The sequence below is a fragment of the Saccostrea cucullata genome, unplaced genomic scaffold (genome assembly GCF_032062105.1).
Source record: "Saccostrea cucullata isolate Sc308-1 unplaced genomic scaffold, CSIRO_AGI_Scuc_v1 ctg4265, whole genome shotgun sequence".
NCBI lineage: Eukaryota > Metazoa > Mollusca > Bivalvia > Ostreida > Ostreidae > Saccostrea > Saccostrea cuccullata.
Window position 1 is genome coordinate 105,314 of NW_026920667.1, and position 15,348 is coordinate 120,661.

Consider the following 15,348-nt stretch of genomic DNA (forward strand, 5'->3'; position numbering starts at 1 on the left):
TCTTAATCACAAAAGGGTCCAGTCTTGTATTCCACCATATTTCAAGTTTAAGACTGCACCTTGTATTTCCTGCAAATATACATCGACCATTCCTTTCAAACTTTTCAATTACAAAAAACTTTACATGGCCTGGATACCGAGTATCTGGCTTGGAGGTTATAAACCTTGACTCGGGCTCCAGCTCCAACTCTGGCTCGAATTTAGAGGTTTCGAGTATGGCTCAAAATATTTCAGGGTTATAAAACTTGGCTTCAGCTCCGGCTCCAAATCTAGCTCAAAAGCTGTCTCGAAATTTGGAGCCAGAGCACATACTCGAAATATTGGTTATAAAACTTTCGAGTACAGAATACATACTCCAAATGGAGTATGTGTTGCTTAAATCTCGAGTAAGCTAAAGAGCTTACTCGAGATTTCAATTTTGGCTCCAAGTGTCGTCTGCTTCTTCAAAGAATGGCTGCACACAGGCAAATAGTTCACAGGCAACGCATTCCGCGTAATTTTCGCGACAGATCAAACCCATTGGAGGACTTGACTGCAGATGAAGTTTTCGCGAGATATCCTTTTCACCAGACACTATAATGGATCTCCTGCGACGACTGCCTGACTTATCCTCACCAACGCAGAGGAACATTCCTATGCCACCCCTTCTTCAGGTGCTAGTGACCCTAAGACTTCTCGGAACGGGTGCCACTCATATCCTAGTTGGCGATGATATCAAGATATCGAGGTCAACAGCTGGGAGGTGCAATAAGCGTGAATCTTCACTCATTGCGGATTTGGCACCACAGTTTATTTCATTTCCTAGAGGAGACCGGGCACGTCAAGTCATGGTGGAATTTTCCCACATTTCAGGTTTCTAAAGAATAATATACATTGACTATATAGAAGAACGATATATTATTATATATGACACGACTAAAGGGAGACAATCTCTTCTGATCATACACTTCTTTACTCCTTCATAAAATCAAAGCATTTACCTGTGAGCGTGATAGAGTTTATAGGGGGGATTAGGTATGCCCCATCTGAAAAAAAATTACATGTATATTATTGCTGCTTTCTTGTTTAATTAGTGTTATGCCAATTTAATATTTGCCATATGACTAATTCATTACATTCTGAAAACAAAACAATTCCCTGTTCTAATAAATGATTCAATGATTAAGAATATTAACAGTTAAGAAAAATTTGCAAACCTTAATCATTGCTTACATTTTTTGAAGACTTAGCCAAATTGCAATGAGAAAAGCTTGATTCAAGTCAAGTTGGACGTTTATTGTTATTATCTGTATGTGCTAGAGGTTGGTACATCTAAAGGGAAATAACTCTAAGTTAGACTAGGTATTCCAACAATCTTTTGGAATTCCCATGGGTACCAATTGCGCTCCGTTATTAGCAGACCTTTTTTCATATTCATATAAAGCAGAATTTGTGCAAAATCTAACGCGTGAAGATGGTGAAAAGAAAACACTTGCTGTGGCCATCAACTCGATATTTAGATAGATCGATGACGTATTGTCTATTAACAATGGTAATTTCCATTCCTACGTCGATACGATATATCCTGGTGAACTTGAGATAAAAGAAATCACAGGGTTTGACAAATCTGTTTCATACTTTGATATTTTATTTGAAAAAGACACTAATGGTAATCCAACAACCAAGCTCTATGATAAACGTGATGACCTCAACTTTTCTATCGTCAACTTCCCTTACATATGCAGCAATATACCTTCATCACCTGCATACGGAGTATATATGTCTCAGTTGATTCGATACGCAAGTGCATTCTCTACGTATGAATAATTTCTCAAACAAGGTAAATTATTAACAAGCAAGTTGATGAAACAAGAATATCAACAGTCTCGTTTAAAGTCATCATTTCATAAGTTCTATGGTCGATACAAAGACCTTGTCAGCAAATACAATTTATCATTGAGACAAACGCTGACTGACGTTTTTCATACTAATTGTTAGTCCATTATTTATACACTGAATTGATGACGGATTTTTTACGTTATTTCCTGATCATGACAAGGAGCACACAGGGGGTGTGACTGGTCAGCAGGGGATACTCACTCCTCCATGGCACCTGATCCCACCTCTGATGTTTTGGAGGTCTGTGTTTGCTCTGCTCCTATTTTGTATTGTTTTATGGACTTTGATATTAAATACTGTTCATTATCTCTATATCCTTCCTCTAAGTCTTGTTCTAATGCTACTTTAACTCTGAAAAAGTATAGAAATCACAAAAGATTGTTTGTGTGTTAGGTGGGTGGAGTGTGGGGAATCAGTGGATCAACATTAAGATAAGCTTCTAATAAAATTGTCATTGTTATAAATTGTATACAGTACAATAATACCCCTAAAAAGACCACTTCTCATTTTACTAAGTATATATGTATTGCAATGTTAACAAGCCTAATTTTCTTAATTCCCCCATTAACAGGATTTCCAAGAGTTTTGGGCTGCATAGATGGAACGCACATAAGAATAACCAAACCATCTAGGCCCCAGGAGGCAGATTTTGTCAACAGAAAGCAGTACCATTCTCTAAATGTCCAGGTACCTTTGCATCAGTTTAGAGAATTCATAAATTCTTTGAACAACACCAATAAACCACTAAATATTTCTTATGTTTACCGATATCATAAACTTTGATCAAATAAACAAACAAGAAAACGTCTTAGGAAGTATCAATTTTACAGTCCCCACTCCCTCATTTTTTTTATAGATGGTCTGTCATTCCTCTTTTAAAATCACGAGCATCAACTGTAACTGGCCAGGGGCTACTCACGACAACAGGATATTTAAAATGTCTGCATTATGTCAGCAATTTGAACAAGGTAAAGGAAACATGAATTTTACAATTTACCTACATTCATGGTAGTTAACTGTCTGCAATAGTGCATACATGCAAGAAACATATTCGAAATGATTTGTTTTTTTTTCAGGTGACCATGATGGTCTTCTACTTGGTGATTCGGGTTACCAGTGCCGGCCATTTCTCATGACGCCTTTTGTAAGTCCTGCAAATGAAAGTGAAAAGCGATACAACAACTCATTATGTAGGACCAGAGTGCTCATAAAGCAGACATTTGGCTTTCTGAAAAAGAGGTTCCAATGTTTGTATCTTCTTCGCACAAAACCAGATGTGGCGGTTATGTATATAAAGGCTGCAGTTACCCTACACAACTATGGGATAGAGAGGGGTGAGGTGCTGGAAGCCCAGCAGAATGTTGTACAGCAGGTGAATGATGTTGACCCTTGCCCTGCTGGGGTGATGGGTATGCCATGAGGGCTCACATTGTGAGGACCTTTTTCTCCTAGGTGACATTATCATGACTCTTTGACTATTGAATTAATGGTTGATTAATGATGTAAATATCTTTCTGACATATATAGCAAATATACTTGCACAGTGTGCTGTTAAAGAGAGTACATGTAGATATAAATAATTCTCCAGACAACTTATCAACAGTTTGTTTATTTATTCCTTAACTCAAATGTAGTCATATGACTTTTCAGATAACTTATTATAAAATACAGGATGTCAGCTCAGAAGGAATAAAAATAAATGAAATATCTTCATACACTTGTTTTAAGATAACATTGCTAGTAGACAATATTTCCAACTAAACATTCTTAAAAAAAATCCTTAGAGTACAGATGTGAATCCCTAAGTGCTTCTGCTTTTTAACAAGTTTAAAGGAACTTCCTTATATAACTCACATTTTCAGTTGATCATAATTGTAATACATGTAGTTTATACATGCTAAGTCTAAATCTTAAATACTTTTTAATATACACTATCCTGTACTCATGAAAAAGTGGACATTTTAAAGTAAAATGGTACTCATCTTCAACCTCCACTTAGCTACAAAAATGAAATCTAACTACAAAAACAAAATCTATTCTCCTTACGAATGTGAGTAAATGTCCCCATTTACAATGATTAATAAATGAGCACTTACAGTGTAATCTATATTTTACAATCAGTTGAATATACTTAAATGGAATTGATTTCATTAAATAGGATTGCATGCACAGCTAATTTGTTAAATATCTATACACAAAACAAAGACAAACGAGTAACATAATCAAATGCATATTTATCATAGACTTCAATTTTAACCAAGCTTTACAAAAATTGCCTATATATATATCAGAGTGATACCAAGATAAGTAAAATGATTAACAAATAAACAAATGAATTCATTTGGGTAAATATTTACATTTGCAAATGCTTTCCTTTATTATACTACTGAAAGCAATGCGTATCTATAAATGTATAGATACTGGTACGTGGTCAAGAGGTCATAGATGTGCGTATGGATAAACGTTCGACGTAATTTCTCAGTGACGTCACAAATGGTCGACGCACGTTCAATAGATTACATACATGCTGTTGGGTTTGAAGAATAATGCATTTCACACGTTAAAAGTCACAATTAGGCAAATATAAAGTATGAATAGGTCACAAATGTAAATATAAGTAATAGGTATCATTTGAAAACATCTATCGGGCTTTAAATACGAGTTGGTACAAAATTAAATTCACCATAAATATGGAACTTAATACATACCTTATTTCTTAATTCCAATGACATAATTATCAAGATAGATTTTGTATTCTAAAATAAAATTTTAAAGATTCAAAAAATTTTATTTGAGGAAAAAATGTGGCCATATATACAGCATATATTTGAACTACCTGAAGTTAAGGTCAAGATCTAGTAAATTTATATTAACATAGAATGTTGGTGTAATGGTGGCATTTGAAAAAAAAAACATTAAAAAAAAAACATGTGTATCTCCTTTTTTGCTTCTCAAAATTACAACAGAACAATGAATTTTAACGGCTTTTTTAAACAATCAAAGGTTTAAGAAAATTTTCGCAATAACTGAAATTAATTAAAATTGACTATAGTTCTAAAAATATATAAAAAATATTAAAATATGATTTTCCAAACAATTGCCAATCTTACAGTCTTTGAAAGCTAAGATTTCTGAGATAAGATTTGAGTTGAAATCCAGTAACAAAAATATTTTTCCCTCTTACTGAATGGACAAAACTTTTGGTTTTTATATCATATTGGTACTTTACATGACTACTTTTGAGTTAATAAGATACCCTGGAAGAAGATTCTCCTTAACTTATTTACTAGATCTTGACCTTAAGGCTCAGATAAACTCAATTTCATGTCATAAAACCTCTGTTTTGTACCAACTAATTTAATTTCCTTCTCGATCTTAATCATTTCTAACTCTAATTTCCTTTGTTCTAGTCGAATTCTTTTCATGTCTTCCAAGATGTTTTCTTTTCTCTCATCTATCTTTCTCTTCTCGTTGACTTTACTACATGTAGTACCTTAAAATAAAACATAAGATAAGTTTGACAAATTCAGATTTATACCTTTAGGTTTGAAAATACCGGGGTATATCATTTCATTGGTTTAAAACTTTGAGTGCATAAAGAAGTCTGAAATACAAATGCAAGTTGTTAATAGTTATCAATTTTAAATCTTGATGCTTTATGGGATTTGATGAGATTAACAACCCTTAATTACATCCAGATAAAAGATTAAAATAATACCTTAATTCTTAAAGAACCTAGTGTGGTCCTTATGGTTCAAGAAATAAACAACAATGTTAAAAAGGTTCTCTGGGAAATGAACTATTAGTTAGTCAAGTGATCAAATCCTGTGAAACCTGAAGGGCTTCTCAGTAGATTTGATCACAGAACAACTAAAAGTTTATTTTCCAGTCAACTTTTTTAACATTGTTGTTTATTACTTATATTTATATCTGAGACAAATTCCGAATAAAACTATATTTATTACACGAATGGCCGCTGTATTGCTATGTTGTGACACGCAATGACCTTGGGGGCCTATAAGTTGTTTGGTTTAAAATTTTGTTTTGCTCCAACATTTAAACTTTACAATGATGTTCATCAGTCTCGTACAAGAATTCTGTGTTTATAATGTAAGAAATATTAAACTTCGTAGTTCCGAAAACAGACAGAAATATATGACCTCTGACCCCATATAAAGTTCACACATAGAATTGAACATATTTTTTTCTCCATTTTCTTCTATAAGTTCATCTAAAAAGAATAATGCAAATGTAATTATTTCAGGTTATATGACATACTTAGTGCAGGTATTAAATTATATCTCTATCATTTCTCTTTATAAAGATGGGACCCATCATCTGCATATATTTACATTTCACAGGTATTTTGCTTATAAAGAATGTGGAAAGTAAAGGCATTCAAAGCACCATCAGTAGACATGAGAATTTTACAGACAGACAAATAGACAAACCATTAGACACAGGTTAACAGGTGATCAGAAAAGTTCTAGGCCCAGGGGAAATAAAACTTAAATGAACTCCTTTTTGATCTAAGTCTCACTTTTCTAGTATCGATTCCTTTGTTTACTAAAGGTGAGATTGAGATTAAAAGTGAGCTTTTTTAAGTTTCATGCCCCTGAAGCCAGAACTTACTGCTAAGGCTTGCTAAAAAGGTGCAACCTTGGTCAAACAAGTTATCTTACCCCTGCTTTCTTTATCTTTTGAGGTTTCATTCCTTGAAGAAGTCTGTGGTGCTGCTAAAATATAAAGGAAAACTTTAATGTTTGCAAACAAAGATTAACAATTGAAGCAATTGAGTATCATTTTATTTCCAGTCATAATTCATACATCCCTTAATTTTCGACTCAAACTGATTTAAAGTTTGCAACGATATTGTTTTTAAGAGAAATTTATGAGTATTAATTATATTGCCATTTTATCTTAAGAAAAATAGGATATGTATGTGTTTCATATTTTCACCATTTACTCACAAGCAACATCCTGACTTTTCTCGCACTCTTTGTTATCGGTAGTTAAAACTACAACTGAAATGAAAACAAGAGTGTAGAAGTGATCAAATTCACATACTCTATTGTTAAGTAAGATAGTTACAATGTACAGAGAACATGGTTTTTGTCTTCCTTACTGTCACTGTCAAATCCTGCCTCTAGGCCAAAGATGCTTGGCCTACCATCCTGTCTCTGCAGGAGTACCTCCTCTGCCTCTGAGAGTTCCACTTCAGCCCCTTGTCCGCCACCTGTCTTTCTACATTCTTTCTTCAGGAAATCTATTTTTTCTTTGGCTGTTGAAAGTAAAAACATGCTTTAGTAATAATATATGGCATGTCTGAAATATAATAATAAATACAAGGTTGACTGTACATGAGCAAGATATTTGTTATTTACATTCAAATTAAAATTTTCATCAGTTTTTAACCCCTATAACCCTAGGTTTATTGTTGACTTAAAACTTGTTTGATATCTAAATGCTGAGTCAGTAAATACATTGTAAATTGGTTATTAATGTTTTTTAAAATGTCTCATATCTACTGTGTATGAAGCAGTCAATTAAAATTGTGTAGTTTACAGAAAATCCTCTCATCAACATAAAGAGATTATAAAACAAAAAGCAACGGCTTTTTGAATTTTATTTAAAATTATACTGTTGGATTGAATGGTTAACAAATTCTTGATTTAAGAAAGGTTGCAGGTGAGAACTTAAACTGAAGCCAGTGATCATGGTGATAATACAATATTCTCTCTTTTTTTAACTAAAATTCTTACTGAGAATGGACTTACTGAGAATACAAACTAAACTAGAAAACTAATTTAGATCTAGCTGACATTTAGGTGTTTTGAACACATAAGTGTTTGCAGAAATTAAATTCACTTACTCCTTTATTTCGCATTGTTATACTTTTTCCTGCACTCCTCTGGCGTTCTCTTGCTGTCAGTGAATTGTCGACAAGACTTAAACATTAAATTTATGATTTTGTTTTTCCTCTTTTCTGTTTCCTTATTGTTTATAAAATTATTTTTATTGGCCTCAATTAATCATAATTATGAGCTATAGCTTAAAAAAAACAATTAATTTGCACATCATTTTATACACAAGGATAAAGTGTAACACATGAAAAGTACATTTCAAACACACTGTGCTTTGAAGATTTCTGCAAGTATTTTTTTTTTCAAATACAATGATAAACAATAGTTTGTCCACACCATATAACACAATATTTAGGCCTATTTAGAAAGCAGCTCATTTCCACTTTGACTTTCTTAAATAATAAATATGATATATCATATTAAATAAATAAAAGTTTTTACAGGTAGGAAGAAATTCCTTACGCATTCAACACATCCGCGACTTCCTCCCAGCCCTGCCTCCGCTTCGCCTGACCCGATTTCGCCCCGGTGCCCTTAAAATCGCCGAATAGGGCATCCTCGCGATCAAGGACGGCCGAAATCAGTCTCGTCTCCTCGTCCGGAGACCACTTCGTTCTCACTTTTTTCTCAACAACCTCTTTTGAGGCAAGGAGTTTTTCTATGTCTTTTTCTGCTATGTTTAATGTTACAAAGGTTCTGCGCCTGCGTGAACGGACCGGCTGGTTTTTTCGTGCAGAGAAGTACATTAGTGTTTTTTTGTATAAGTACCTTTCAAGGTTGTTTTCTGGCTGACATATACTGTGTATTGTAGGTTTTTTTTGTACCTTTCAAAGATATTTTTCGGGTAATTACCAGATAAATAACTCTGACAAACCTTTTTACTAGGTAACATATAGGCAAGGGCTAAGCCCGAGACTTCCGAGTACCGGAAGTAAACAATCCAGCATTGTAAACATTTTTTTCCCATTACATTCCTATCACCTTTGGGGGCTTTGCTATCCTTTTCCCGACATAACAGACGGACATCTTGCAGCTAAAAGACCTAGACCTGGCTTTATTTCTCTGTAGGTGAACCTTAACGCTGAGTCGCCCGGCGTGTGAAGATTAACACCCAAGTAAGCTAACCTCATTGTCTGTCATGGATTCACCTGTTTCTTGTTTCGTGCACCACATTACAATCTGGATTTTTAGCTAATCTTTACCTGCTGACAATGAAATTTCAGGCTATCATAACCTTTTAATTGCTGCTTAATCTCCTAGCCTCATACCTCGGGACCAAAGCTCTTCTCCCAAGGGAGAAGCTGTACTCTGTTAAACTTGTTACAGAAGAAAGGACACTAACCCCTCAAACAACACTCAGGTTTGCATCTAAAAATACTTTTGGCATCAGTTTGTCCATGGAAACATTGTTAATTATTAGAGACACAAGCTGTAAAATCTGGAAACCAGAAAAGCAAGTCTTACTCTACTTATGTGCCATCTTGTTAGCAAACTCATATGCACCAGAACCTAATCCTGGCCCAAGGACACCTAAGTACCCATGTGGCTCTTGTAAAAGAGCTGTCACATGGAAAACTGAAGTTGTCTGTTGTGATTCTTGCAGCGTATGGTACCACAAAGAATGTCTAGGCATGAACACATTAATCTATCAGGGTTTGCATAATGCTTCATGGGAATGCGATCTTTGTGGACTTCCAAATTTTTCAACATGCATATTTGACACATCTTCATTTTTGAGTACAAATATTTATGAACATCTAAATGACTCATCATTTAATGACAAAAGTATAGGAAGTCCAACAGCAACATCCTCCCCTGTACAAAATTCAAACACACGATCAAACTACACTAAGTTTAAAAGATCAGATGTACCTTTAAGAGTGATAGTTATCAATTGTCAATCTGTCAGAAATAAAAAGGCCGACTTAGAAAATCTTGTTGAATCAACTAAACCAGATATTATCATAGGTAATGAGTCATGGCTGCACAAAGATATTCAATCATCAGAGGTTTTCCCGAGTGGTTTCACATGCTACAGAAATGATCGCAAAAGTGACTCGCATGGTGGGGTATTTATACTTGTGTCAGATAAATACTTTAGTTCGGAACCAGTGAACAACTTTGGGTCAAGTTGCAAGTGATAGGGTCACCAGACCTGTATATAGGTAGTTTTTATAAACCACCAAAACTAACAGAAGACGAGTATCTCACTCACCTTGAAAAGTCCATTCAAAGAATTAGACAAAGTGAAAACTCACATCTGTGGTTAGGGGAGGGGGGACTTCAATCTGGGAGGTATTGATTGGATCACTTATTCTACCATACCAAATACACAGAATGTAAAACAGTGTAAGCAAATGTTAGATATCTGCCAGGATAATTATCTTGAACAAGTTGTTACTAAACCAACACATATAAAAGCTACATCACAATCAACAATTGATCTTTTCTTCACTTCCAACAGTTCCCTTGTGAACAAAGTAGAAGTTATACCTGGCATATCCGACCATGAAATAGTTTACATAGAAGCTAGTCTAAAACCAAGAAAAGCAAAAAAAAAAAAACCACCTAGGAAAATCTATCTCTACAATAAAGCAAACACAGAGAAAATCAAAGAGAATATACAAAACATGAACATAAACAGTCAAAATCCATTACAAGATCAGAATACAGACAATTTGTGGGGTGAATTTTGAACCAAAGTATTGGATATCATGAATGAAAACATCCCATCTAAAATGATAAACAATTCAAAAAAAAAGGTTGCCTTGGATAAATAGAAAAATTAAATCACTAATTAGAAAAAGAAACAAACTCTTCAAAAATATGAAACAACATACATGTACAAACAGTACAAGCACCAAGAAATACAAAGACATAAAACATCAATTACAAAGGGAAACAAGGAAAGCATATTGGACTTATTTGGAGAATATTATTTGTTATGATGAAAATATAGAGACTTCACAAAAACAGAAAAAGTTTTGGAATGATATTAGCAACACCAAAAAAGACAGTTCAGGAGTAGCCCCTTTAAGATCTGAAGGGATACTTATTGATGATACCAAACAGAAAGCGGAAATTCTTAATAAACAATATCATTCAGTCTTCACACCTGAAAATGACCAAGAACAAATACCACAATTGAATGACAATTATCCATCCATGAAAGATATACACATAACTGTAAATGGCACACAAAAATTATTAGATAAATTAGATCCTAGCAAAGCAACAGGGCCAGATGAAATACCAGCTCGCATCCTTAAACAATATTCATCTGAATTCGCTCCACACCTTGCACATATTTTTAACATCTCATTGGCACAAGGGGAGGTACCTGCAGACTGGCGTCAAGCAAATGTCATTCCTATATTCAAAAAGGGGGAAATATATTTGGCTAGTAATTATAGACCTGTCTCGTTAACATGCATTTGTTGTAAAATTCTAGAACATAGAGTTGTCAGCAAAGTGTTGAACCATTTAGATCAATATGATATTTTAGTAGATTGCCAACATGTATTTAGAGCTAAGAAAAGTTGCGAAACTCAACTACTTACACTTAGCCATGAATTATTGGAAAATTTACACTCAAACATTCAAACTGATTTAATTATACTGGACTTCTCAAAGGCATTTGATAAGGTGCCTCACCAGAAGTTGTTAAGAAAGTTGGATAACTATGGAATACGTGGCAACACCTGGAGGTGGGTCTCTGGTTTTCTCAGCAACAGAGTATAACAGGTTGTCCTTGATGGTGAGGTATCTAGTCCAATGCCTGTCGTCAGCTGTGTAATTCTTCAAAAAGATCTTGACTCGTTAGCTAATTGGGAACATATCTGGGGAATGCAATTTCATCCTCAAAAATGTAATTCACTTAGTATTACCAGATCTCGCACACCAGTAAAATATACCTATAATCTGAAAGGACACACATTAGAATCTATAAAGACAGCAAAATATTTAGGGGTAACATTATCCTACAACATGTCCTGGGAACCACATATTAATAATATAACTTCTAAGGCCAATTAGATACTGGGTTTTCTAAACAGAAATTTGCAGATAAAAAATGAAGAAACAAAATCTTTGGCATATAAATCAATGGTCAGGTCTAACCTCGAATACTGTTCTTCAGTTTGGGCACCTCATACCAAAAACTTAAAGATAAACTAGAAAATGTTCAAAGACGAGCTGCAAGATATGTGACACATAGATACCACAATACTAGCAGTGTCTCAGATATGTTACACCATCTAAATTGGCCAGCATTAGACAATAGAAGAAATATATGTAGACTTATAATGTTATTTAAAATTACACACAAATTAGTGGCTATAGACCAAAACCTTTAATTAGTACCCCAGACAACGACCATTACACGTAATACTAGTCCTCTTCACTTTCAGACTTTCAGTACACGAACAGATTATTATAAATTTAGCTTCTTTCCCCATACAGTAACCTTGTGGAATTCTCTCCCACACTCAGTGGTGGCAGCGGCCTCTCTGGACCAGTTCAGAACTCTGGTCCCAAGCTATGTCCCATAACTCTTATTTTTATAAAAACAAGTAGATCACAATGTAAATACACATTTTTTCATGCACAATTTTGTAAATTGTTTTTCATTGCACTAGGTTTATTTATACCTTCTATGGCACTTAGTTGTTTTTTTTTTCTCTTTCCACATACGTTTTATAATTAAAATTTATAGGTCCGTTTGCGCAGGGCCAGCGTATAATCATAAGGGTTGATGGAACGCTGTAATATGTAGATGTAGATGTAGATGTGTAGTCTGCTGTGTATATGCAGACGATATTGTACTTTGTCGTCGGATACAAAGTAACCAATACAACCCTTTACGTTTTATAGAAATCATATGCAATTTTATGAGGATAATTGAAAAAATATAACTGAAAACGTTTTAATGGAAAATAAACAAATGAACCCACCACTATACCCATTAGAATACTGCCACAAATCACCAGCGCAAACATTACATGGGCGTCGCCATTACTGAAAAGTTTCAAAAAGACCGCTTGTATAATTGAAAAAAAAGCCCGAGTACGTACTCTTAGGAGTTCTTATTCGAAAATTTATACAAGAGGCCCATGGGCCATATCGCTCACCTGAGCACTAAGGGTAGGAAAAAGTAGAAGATGGCTTTTTATTGTAAAGTTTAAATCCAAAAGTAGTCCCAAGACCAATCAAGGTTTTGCTATTTTTTTAGGAAATGATTTTTAAAGAATTTTCCTATATATATATCTTTAAAAACTTTGGTCGGCCATTTTGGCCCCGCCCTACCCCTGGGGGTCATGATTTGAACAAACTTGAGCATGCTTCCATATAAATGTGATAAATTATGGCTTTGTCATTTTTGAGAAGAAGATTTTTAAAGAATGTTCCTATATATTTCTATGTAAAACTTTGGTCGGCCATTTTGGCCACGCCTTACCCCCAGGGGTCATGATTTGAATAAGCTTGAATCCACACTACCTGAGCATGCTTCCATATAAATATGATGAATTATGGCTTTGTCATTCTTGAGAAGCAGATTTTTAAAGAATTTTCCTATATATTTCTATGTAAATCTTTGGTCGGCCATTTTGGCCTCGCCCTACCCCCCGGGGGTCATGATTTGAACAAACTTGAATCTACACTACCAGAGCATGCTTCCCCGTAAGTTTCATCTTTCCTGGCACAGTGGTTCTTGAGAAGAAGATTTTTAAAATATGCCATCAAATATTTATTAATTCCCAATTATCTCCCCTTTAATGAGGGTGTGGCCCTTCATTTGAACAAACTTGAATCCCCTTCACCCAAGGATACTTTGTGGCAAGTTTGGTTGAAAATGGCCCAGCGGTTCTTGAGAAGAAGTCGAAAATGTGAAAAGTTTACGACAACGACGACGACAACAACGACTACAACGACGACAGACAACGGACAAATTTTGATCAGAAAAGCTCACTTGAGCCTTCGGCTCAGGTGAGCTAATAGCCTAAGATTTTAATCTCGTACTCCTAGGAGTACGATTTTGAGTTGGATCCACAGTTGGAGCTGGAGCCCGAGTCAAGGTTTATAACCTCCAAGCCTGAAACATAATCCTCCATCGTGTTCATGTTCTTCGCCCTATAGCTATAGTTTTGCTGGACACGTTATTACAGGTGACGTAAAAATAGTAAATAATGAGGACCTTAGATCGCTTATTTTAAGAGGTCCTAAATATAGGAAACCCCTTCAGCTGGCATCGGAATTTCATAAATAGTATGGATTCTGTTGCAATTTACACCAGAGGATGGACCAGATATGAGAAAGAAGACGTTGACATCCTGTCAGAGTGGATTAACTGTATCAGATGTTAAAGTCAAGTATTAAAATATTGAGAACCAATATGAAAACCATCTATTCTTCTGTGTTAAATAATCCAGAAGTGAAAAGAGAATAAGATGGAATACATGATCAGTACATGACGACAAAGCAGGTATTAACACTGTCTTCGTTTGTGTCATTATTTAAATTATAATTGAGAAGAACTTCCATTTAATTCTACAAGTGGTAATCCTACTTATACTCATACATCTCTTTCTAAGGAAGACAATCTTCAAATTTAAATATATATTTATATATATAAAACACAAAGAAATTCACTTTTACATGGATACCCACTTCCGCCCCAGCCCGGGGTTGAACTCTCAACCTTCGGAATCTGTCTCCTAGCAGAGCAGGTACAGCGCGCTAGACCGCTCGGCTATCTAGGCAAGTCAAAAAAACTTGCTTTCGATGCCGATGGAATTCTCGCGGCGCTGCCCTACACTACACGGTCATTGAGAATAGAAATAAGATACAGTTGTTTAGACATTAGTTTTAACAGAGGATTGTTACCATTACATGTTGTAATTGAAATTGATTATAAAGCACATTTTACAACGAAAAGTTTCTATTACAGATATACTTGATAATTTCTTTTCTGATCCCATGTCTTCTGTTTCAAAATGTTCTGTTCAAAACTGTAAATCCTGTGACATTTTGATAACTAACATTTCTTTCACCAGTAGTCTTACCGGATAGAGCTTCTATACCAAAACTTAGGAAAATCTGATCTGCAAATCTTCTAATGTTGTCTATGGAATAGAATGTAATCTGTGTAGGCTTGTTTATGTTCGTGAAACCAAGCGATCGCTTAACAAAAGAATATCAGGTAATCGATTTCAAATAAGACATGGATGCTCAAAAAATCAAAAGAAATTTTGGACAATTTGAAATCACAAGATTTTTCAAAAATCAACAGCTTAAAAAGTTACAATCTTTTAACTTTATACACAACCATTTCCCACGATAAATTTAAGTCCAGGCTTTTGATACCATTGACAGCTGCTTTTTCAATAAATATGGAACTCGTAAATTTACTTCCTTAATCATTTGCAAATAATGGTCATTTCCGAATGTATTCAACTGAATTGTTTGATGGACTTTTGAGCTTCAAGGTACATGGAGACATGCTGAAAATTTTCAAATTTATTTTCCATTTCTTAAATATTTGCAAGAAAGGTATGGAGATAACGAATAGTATGCAGTCTCAAAGTCCATGAAACAATATAAAATAAGA

The 15,348-nt window shown here is 34.6% G+C and overlaps 1 pseudogene; it reads left to right on the plus strand.

Moving 5' to 3' along the window:
- Positions 1 to 15,348, plus strand: part of LOC134255083 (ficolin-2-like) — a 45,214-nt pseudogene that overhangs the window by 19,646 nt on the left and 10,220 nt on the right.